This window comes from Triticum urartu, chromosome 2A (genome assembly GCF_056163025.1).
Source record: "Triticum urartu cultivar PI428250 chromosome 2A, HENAU_Tu73, whole genome shotgun sequence".
NCBI classification, from domain to species: domain Eukaryota; kingdom Viridiplantae; phylum Streptophyta; class Magnoliopsida; order Poales; family Poaceae; genus Triticum; species Triticum urartu.
The window spans coordinates 120,618,830-120,627,532 of record NC_141874.1 but is presented as its reverse complement, the minus strand read 5'-3'; the positions used below and the strand labels follow the sequence as shown (position 1 = coordinate 120,627,532).

The window sequence follows — 8,703 nt, the reverse complement described above, 5'->3', positions numbered from 1 at the left end:
CCTCAAGATCGTCATTCTTCATTCTTTTCTTCTCCGGTGAATTAAATTCGAGTTTTGTTGTTGATCATATCCTTTTTCCTCCTTTCTAATACCTTCTCATGCCGGTGCACCTCATAATCATTCACTTCTTGCTATTCATTTGTTCGGGAGTGCTGAAGATATCTCAGAAGGCTCGTCTTTTCATTCAAGATCCGTTAAACCTATTTCGAGGTGGTTATCTCATTCAAGCCGTTTAACTCAACTAGTGCAATCTTCTTTTCAAGCAATCACTCCAACGGTGTATCTTTCCAGTGGGCCCTAACCCACAGGTCTTTTCCTAGGATCTTACCTGACTCTTCTTATTTTCCCAGAGCTATCCTCAATTTCATTTCGAAGTTTGACGTCACAATGAATTTTCATCAGTCAGATATGTTTCTCCAAGATCTCTCAATTTCTTTTCATCGTTGGCTCAACCTCTTCGCTTTTGATTCTTCCGGAGTGTCTAAACAATTCTTGGTGATGTTTCCCGTCGTCATTCTCGGATTTTGAAGACCGAAGAAGAGTTTTTCCTCCAAATCTTATCCGTTCTATCAAAGATTTGTGATTCTAGCTTGTTGCTATCCTCTCATAATTATTTTCAATTGTAAGATATTCTTTTCACCCATCCGGAGTAATTCAGAGTATTTTCAGTTTGATTCTCCGGAGCCCATCATCTCATAATTATTCATTCCCAGCTTTCAGTTATCATTCACCTAATCATACCAGTGCATAGTTCAAATATCCTCTAATCAGTTCATGATCTCTTTGTTCACTTGCATCTAAATTCCCTCAAGTATCTTCGTTCATTTGCTAATTCTTGCCGGTGTCTTCCTTATCTTTTCTTTGTTAATTTTTAATTCTTATGGTGGTTCGGTCAAGAGTTCTCTTCATTCGTTATCATATCAATTCATTCGTTGTTTCAATCCTACCGGTGGATTGTTGGAGACCTTTCTCAAGTTTGCGTCTATATCTCTTTTCAATCATTTTTCTATGAGAATAAGTGGTATGCCAAATCCGTGGAATGTCATTAATTTAAATTGATGAAGGGAGCGCACAACGTAATTCTTATTATTGTTTCATACAAGTGTTCTAATTTCTGCTTTCCGGAGAGGTTCATCATATCACATTCTTGGTTTGAGATGCTTTATCTTTTCTTTCCGGAGTTCAAAGTTATTTCAACTATATCATTTCAAAGCTTCATCAAATCACTGCAAGGATTTTCCCGGAGTTCCAAGATCTCTCAATTATATCACCACAGAGATTTATCTAAATCATTGCAAGGCTTCAACCTTACTCTTTTCACCCTTCTTTTCGTTTGATCATTCTTTTGTTTACTGGAGTTCTTCATGAAGGTTCTACATGATGGTTCATCAAGGATTTAATCCCTTCTCGAAGTGTTCATCATCATTCTTTTCAGAGGAGCTCAAGTATTCTTCATCTTGCAATCCAGAGTGAAATTCTTTCACGCTTGTCTTTTGAGGTGGTGTTATGTCATTTTTGATAATTTTCCTTTGTTTTTCATGATTCACAAGTTATCAAGAATGAGATATTTTAAATCCATCAATCTCGTCATTGGAGTTATCTGGGGTTATATTTCACCTAAAGCCTTCCCTAAGGATTGTTGCTATTTATGGTGCTTTTAAATGACCCAAGTTCTTCATTTATCCTTCCGGTGAATAAGTTTCTTGTCTCCTTGTTCGTATCAATCCAATCTTTTCCCGTGAGTGGAAGGTCGTCACCTCATAATTTGAGATGTATTCCATAAGACCATATCAAGCTTATTCTTTTCGTTATTGGTTTTTTCCAACTACTCCGCTTGACCCTTCTCCTAAAGATGCCTTTGTCAAGCTCTTTTGTGACAGAAGTTGGCATTTTCTGCTCCATTCTCCTATTTCAATTATCTATCTTCTATTCTTTTGTTCCGAAGGCATTGTGATGTTGCTCTCTTAAACCCATCTTCTTGTTTTGTCAGGATCGTGTTCTTTTCTTGGGTTATCCATTAAACCGGAGTGTTGTGTCCCTTTGATCAAGCTATTTCATTTTATCAAGTCTTTCATCTCTTTTAAACCGAAGTGCTACCCGAATCAGTTCTTTCTTTTCCTCTGTCTTAACGGAGTGTTTTCAACTTCGTTCGTCTCCGTTGCCTTTTTTCCTTAAATTTTCTCAACCTCGTAAGGTTCTTTGGTTTCACTCATTTGTCAAAGAAGCAACTTAGTTTTACCTCTTCTCTTTCTCTTTTGTTTTCCCCTCCGATGCCACCCTAAATCTCGGGACGAGATCCTCTCGTAGTGGTGGAGTGTTGTAACGCCCCGAGACCGATGCGCCAGGTGTCTTCCAGTTATTCGCCGTTGTTGCCATGTCATTCCCTTGCATGTTGCATTTTATCATGTCATCATGTGCATTGCATCATCATGTTTTCAAAACATGCATCCGTCCCGGTCTCCTCGTTCCGTCCGTTGTCCGTTCTGAGCCCAGACACACTTGCATGCGCCCGGGGCATGTCCGAAATAGTATTTTATAAGTGGCCGGAAAATGTTCTCGGAATGGGTTGAAAATTGGCGTGCGGTCGTATTTTAGTATAGGTAGACCGCCTGTCAAATTTCATCGCATTCGGAGTCCATTTGACGCCCCAACGGATAACTATAGCAACAATATAGTCGGTCTAACGTCGGACGTTTTCGGTCTCCAGAAACCTTGCCGGGCTGCATTTCCGTCTCTCTCTTCTCAGCCTGAGATCTCTCCTACACAGACTAGGCCCAGCCTACCCCCTCTTTACACAGTGCATCGACCCCTCGCGCGTGTCCGAAACTGTCCCGGACCCGACTCGGACAGTCGTCACCGTTGGATCCGGATCATCCCCAAACGTCTACAAAATATCACCGTTTTATTATTTGGACTCCCTAGCTATATTATTCGCGATCGTCCGATTACGGTCGGAGGGTCCAACCACAATCCTATTTCCATATATATGATCCAACCCCTGCCAAATCAAGCCAACCCTAATTTCTAGGGGTTTGTCCCATCGCCGCCACCACTCCACCAAATCCCTCTCGGGATCCATCCCCTCCTCGATTTCACACACCAGGCAACCAAAACCAATCCCTCCCGATCCACCCTTTCCACCAGCGACCAGAGGAGCCCGAGCCATCCTGCAGCTGCCTCCTCCAATCATGGCGCCGCCAGCCATGGAAGTCCACCACCGAGTCGCCCCGTGCCATCCCAGAGCCTCCTTCCCTGTTGACCGCGCCCATCACCGCAAAGTCGCAGTCCCGTTCCCGCCGTCCGCTGCCCTGTTCGAGTGCCCTCATGGACCTGCGCAGCCAAGCTCCTCCCATGGCTGCCCCGCCGCCACGTCCGACCACCGCCAGGCGCCAACCCTTGCCGGCGTGCAGCAGCAGGCACCAGGACCCCTCGTCGTCTTTCTCTCCCTCCCTTCCTCCATTTTGCTTTTCTCCTCCTCTCACATCTCGATCTCTTAATCGTTCTTTTCTTCTCTACCAGGGAACGAACAACACCATCGCCTGCTGCAACCGTCGTCTCGATCCAGGCGGGGTCGAGCTTGACGTCGACGACTAGTGCCTCGTCCAGTTCTTCGCGTTGATCAGCGCGCCTCCAAGTTCTAGCGCCAAATCCCGCGCCCTTCCTTTGGCGAGCAGTCATAGCCGCCGTCGCGCCCTGCTTCGACTAAAGCCGATGCCCTCCTCGTCCCCGCGCCTCTGCTTCGCCAGAGACTGGCCTCGTCGCCGCCCAGATCCGCCGGATCGCGCCGCCCCAGTCCTGTTCCGACCGGTCCCCGCCAAGACCGCCTCGCCGGAGCTCCTGCCGCGTTGCGCCGCGTGCGTTGACCTGCGCCCCTGACTTCTCTCCATCCTGCTCGTCCGCGTCGCCCCAAGCCCGCCGGCAGCAGCGCCGCTCAACTCCCTCGTCCGCATCTCGTCGGCGCTCCATTCCGGGCTCGTTTTCCTCTTCGTCTTCGGCAACTACCAGCAGCGCCCTGCCCTGCCCTACCTCTGTTCTTCGAACCAGGGAAGAGGACGCCCCTGCCTCGCGGCGTTGACCGCCTTTTCCTTCGCCTACGTGGACCGCAACCACTCCTGTGCTTCCGCTCGTCCCCGCGCGGCCCAGCCAGCGCCATGCCGGCCCAGCCTCCCCTCCAGCCACGGTGCTTCTGGCCTGTTGGGCCCAATGTGAGCAGCTTCCATCCAGCCCAGATCCACCAGATTTGGCCTGATATTTTTTTTCATGTTGTTGTGATTTTGTCTATTTTCCAGAGGAGAGCAGTTTTATAAAAAAAACCTGCTGTTCATGCATATAATAACTTTCAAACCGTGCATCGGATTAAAATAATTTATATATAAAAAATGCTTAGAATTTTATGTAGTTTAATAATTTGCCATTTTCATCCATGTTTAAAATGTTTAAATGTTGTTTGGTTAAATTTGCCCCTATGCCATGTTAAAATGATTTAATTCGTAACTATTAACCGTAGCTCGGATTTAAATAATCTTTATATGTAAATGGGGTAGAAAAATGCCTAGTTTAACATGGTGGCTTTACTTTGCATGTTTAGAAACTCTAAAATTGTGTTTAGGGCAGAACAGTACCATAACCAAAATATGCAGATGAGGATTTTTCCGGACTTGTTGCTTGTTGTTCTGGCCTCATTTAAACTTTCCTAGATAGGTAGTTTTCATTTGCTTCACACTCTTGCCATGTTTAACAACTTTTAATATTGTTGGGTACATAAACAAGATCGAACTAAATAAGTCACGTGATGTTTCGTCAATATGCAACGAAGTTGCATATTGAGCTCCACTTAATTTGTAGGGTTGTTTATGCACTTTGCCATGCCATGCCTCATTAAACCGGACATGCATCATACTTGATTGTGCATCATGCCATGTTCATGTGTTGGTTGTTTACTATGTTGTTTGCTTCTTTCCGGTGTTGCTTCTTCGGGTTGGTTCCGATAACGTCGCGTTTGTGAGGATCCGTTCGTCTACGTCCGTTTGTCTTCTTCATGGACTCGTTCTTCTTCCTTGCAGGATTTCAGGCAAGATGACCATACCCTAGAAATCACTTCTATCTTTGCTTGCTAGTTGCTCGCTCTTTTTCTATGCCTATGCTGCGATACCTACCACTTGCTTATCATGCCTCCCATATTGTTAAGCCAAGCCTGTAACCCACCTTGTCCTAGCAAACCGTTGTCTGGCTATGTTACCGCTTTGCTCAGCCCCTCTTATAGCGTTGTTAGTTGCAGGTGAAGATTGGAGTTTGTTCCTTGTTGGAATATGGATATTTGTTGGGATATCACAATATCTCTTATTTAAATTAATGCATCTATATACTTGCTAAAGGGTGGAAGGCTCGGCCTTATGCCTGGTGTTTTATTCCACTCTTGCCGCCCTAGTTTCCGTCATATCGGTGTTATGTTCCCGAATTTTGCGTTCCTTACACGGTTGGGTTATAATGGGAACCCCTTGACAGTTCGCCTTGAATAAAACTCCTCCAGCAATGCCCAACATTGGTTTTACCATTCGCCACCTAGCCTTTTCTTTCCCTTGGGTAGGCCTGCCCAAGGGTCATCTTTATTTAAACCCCCTCGGGCCAGTGCTCCTCTGAGTGTTGGTCCGAACCAAGTAGACTGCGGGGCCACCTCGGGGCAACTTGAGGGTTGGTTTTACTCGTAGGATGTCTCATCTGAGTGTGCCCTGAGAACGAGATATGTGCAGCTCCTATCGGGATTTGTCGGCACATTCGGGCAGCTTTGCTGGACTTGTTTTACCATTGTCGAGGATGTCTTGTAACTGGGATGCCGAGTCTGATCGGACTGTCTTGGGAGAAGGAATATCCTTCGTTGACCGTGAGAGCTTGTGATGGGCTAAGTTGGGACACCCCTGCAGGGATTTGAACTTTCGAAAGCCGTGCCCGCGGTTATGGGCAGATGGGAATTTGTTAATGTCCGGTTGTAGAAAACCTGAAGTTGATCTTAATTAAAATACATCAACCGCGTGTGTAACCGTGATGGTCTCTTCTCGGTGGAGTCCGGGAAGTGAACACAGTGTTGGAGTTATGCTTGACGTAGGTTGTTCTAGGATCACTTCTTGATCATAGTTGTTCGACCGTGCTTTTGCCTCCTCTTCTCGCTCTCATTTGCGTATGTTAGCCACCATATATGCTAGTCGCTTGCTGCAGCTCCACCTCATACCTTTTACCCTTCCTATAAGCTTAAATAGTTTTGATCGCGAGGGTGTGAGATTGCTGAGTCCTCGTGACTCACAGATACTTCCAAAACCAGCTTGCAGGTGCCGATGATACCGTGCAGGTGACACAACCGAGCTCAAGGAGGAGCTCGATGAAGATCGTGTTCGTCATGTTGTTTCCGTTTCCAGTTGATCAGTAGTGGAGCCCAGTTGGGGTCGATCGGGGATCTGTGTAGCATTTGGGGTAGTCTTCTTTTATTTTGGGTTCTGTAGTCGGACCTTGAGTGTATTTGGATGAATGTAATGCTTTATTCATGTAAAGATTATAAGCCAACTATGTATCTCTTTTCCCTTATGTATTACATGGGTTGTTGTGAAGATTACCTCACTTGCGACATTGCTTTCAATGCGGTTATGCCTCTAAGTTGTGCTTCGACACGTGGGAGATATAGCCGCATCAAGAGCGTTACAAGTTGGTATCAGAGCCGACCCTCGCGGTTACACGGATGGTTGCGGACAAGTGCGTGGTCATGTTGTTCATGACGTTTGTGACCCGTCGTGGCACACGACATGGCACATGTACTGGACTGGAAGCACAGACGTGTGTGCCAAGAGGGAACGTTCCTGTGGCCCGACGAGGACGTATGTTCCTCTGAGTGGGGGTGTATGTGATGGCCTGGCTTATTAGGGATGATAGACTACTCATCTCAATAAGGAATTCCTTCTTTTCCGGGAGCCCATTTGGACAGAACTCCACAGTTTAGCGTGCTCAGCTTGGAGTAGTGTCAGGATGGGTGACCGACCGGGAAGTTGCTCCCGGGTGCGCATGAGTGAGGAAAAAGTGCGCAGAAAAGACTAGTATTGATCTGTGGGGCCAGTCTAGATCCCGCCAGGAGTAACGACCACCGACGGGTGTGTCCGGGGCGTTAGTTAATTCTTTTTGCAGATGATTAATAGATAAATTCCTCACGTCCAGCAATTTATTTTAGAATTTTTGGGGTTCCAGATCTTGCGCTAGCTATAGATTACTACAGACTGTTCTGTTTTTGACAGATTCTGTTTTTCTTGTGTTGTTTGCTTATTTTGATGAATCTATGTCTAGTAAAATAGTTTATAATCCACAGAGAAGTTCGAATACAGTAGGTTTAACACCAATATGAATAAAGAATGAGTTCATTACAGTACCTTGAAGTGGTCTTTTGTTTTCTTTCACTGACGGAGCTCACGAGATTTTCTACTTTAAGTTTTGTCTTGTGAAGTTTTCAAGTTTTGGGTAAAGATTTGATGGATTATGGAACAAGGAGTGGAAAGAGCCTAAGCTTGGGGATGCCCATGGCACCCCCAAGATAATCTAAGGACACCTAAAAGCCAAAGCTTGGGGATGCCCCGGAAGGTATCCCCTCTTTCGTCTACTTCTATCGGTAACTTTACTTGGAGCTATATTTTTATTCACCACATGATATGTGTTTTGCTTGGAGCGTCTTTTATGATTTGATTCTTTGCTTATTAGTTTTCCAAAATAATCCTTGCTGTACACACCTTTTGAGAGAGCCATACATAATTTGGAATTTGATAGAATACTCTATGTGCTTCGCTTATATCTTTTGAGTTATATAATTTTGCTCTAGTGCTTCACTTATATCTTTTAGAGCACGGTGGTGGATTTGTTTTATAGAAACTATTGATCTCTCATGCTTCACTTAGATTATTTTGAGAGTCTTAATAGCATGGTAATTTGCTTAATAATAAATATGCTTGGTATTCAAGATTTGTAAAACTTTCTTTTCAGTGCGTTGAATACTAGGAAAAAATTGATGCTTGATAATTGTTTTGAGATATGAGGATGGTGATATTAGAGTCATGCTAGTTGAGTAGTTGTGAATTTGAGAAATGCTTGTGTTAAAGTTTGTGATTCCCGTAGCATGCACGTATGGTGAACCGTTATGTGATGAAGTCGGAGCATGATTTATTTATTGATTGTCTTCCTTATGAGTGGTGGTCGGGGACGAGCGATGGTATTTTCCTACCAATCTATCCCCCTAGGAGCATGCGTGTAATACTTTGCTTTGATAACTCCTAGATTTTTGCAATAAGTATATGAGTTCTTTATGACTAATGTTGAGTCCATGGATTATACGCACTTTCCTTCCTTCCACCATTGCTAGCCTCTCTAATACCATGCACTTTTCGCCGGTATCATACACCCACCAAATACCTTCCTCAAAACAGCCACCATACCTACCTATCATCGCATTTCCATAGCCATTCCGAGATATATAGCCATGCAACTTTCTACCATTCTGTTCATTATGACACGCTCCATCATTGTCATATTGCTAGCATGATCATGTAGTTGACATCATATTTGTGGCAAAGCCACCGTTCATAAATCTTTCATACATGTCATTCTTGATTCATTGCAAATCTCGGTACACTGCCGGAGGCATTCATATATAGTCATATTTTGTTCTAAGTATGGAGT

General features: G+C 44.6%; 1 long non-coding RNA gene across 1 annotated transcript; it reads left to right on the top strand.

Moving 5' to 3' along the window:
* The first annotated feature begins 3,033 nt into the window (after window positions 1–3,033).
* Window positions 3,034–6,576, top strand: LOC147984213 (uncharacterized). The gene is made up of 2 exons (XR_015615875.1): window positions 3,034–5,071; window positions 6,317–6,576. It is a non-coding gene; the product is annotated as an uncharacterized LOC147984213 (long non-coding RNA).
* The last annotated feature ends 2,127 nt before the right edge of the window (window positions 6,577–8,703 follow it).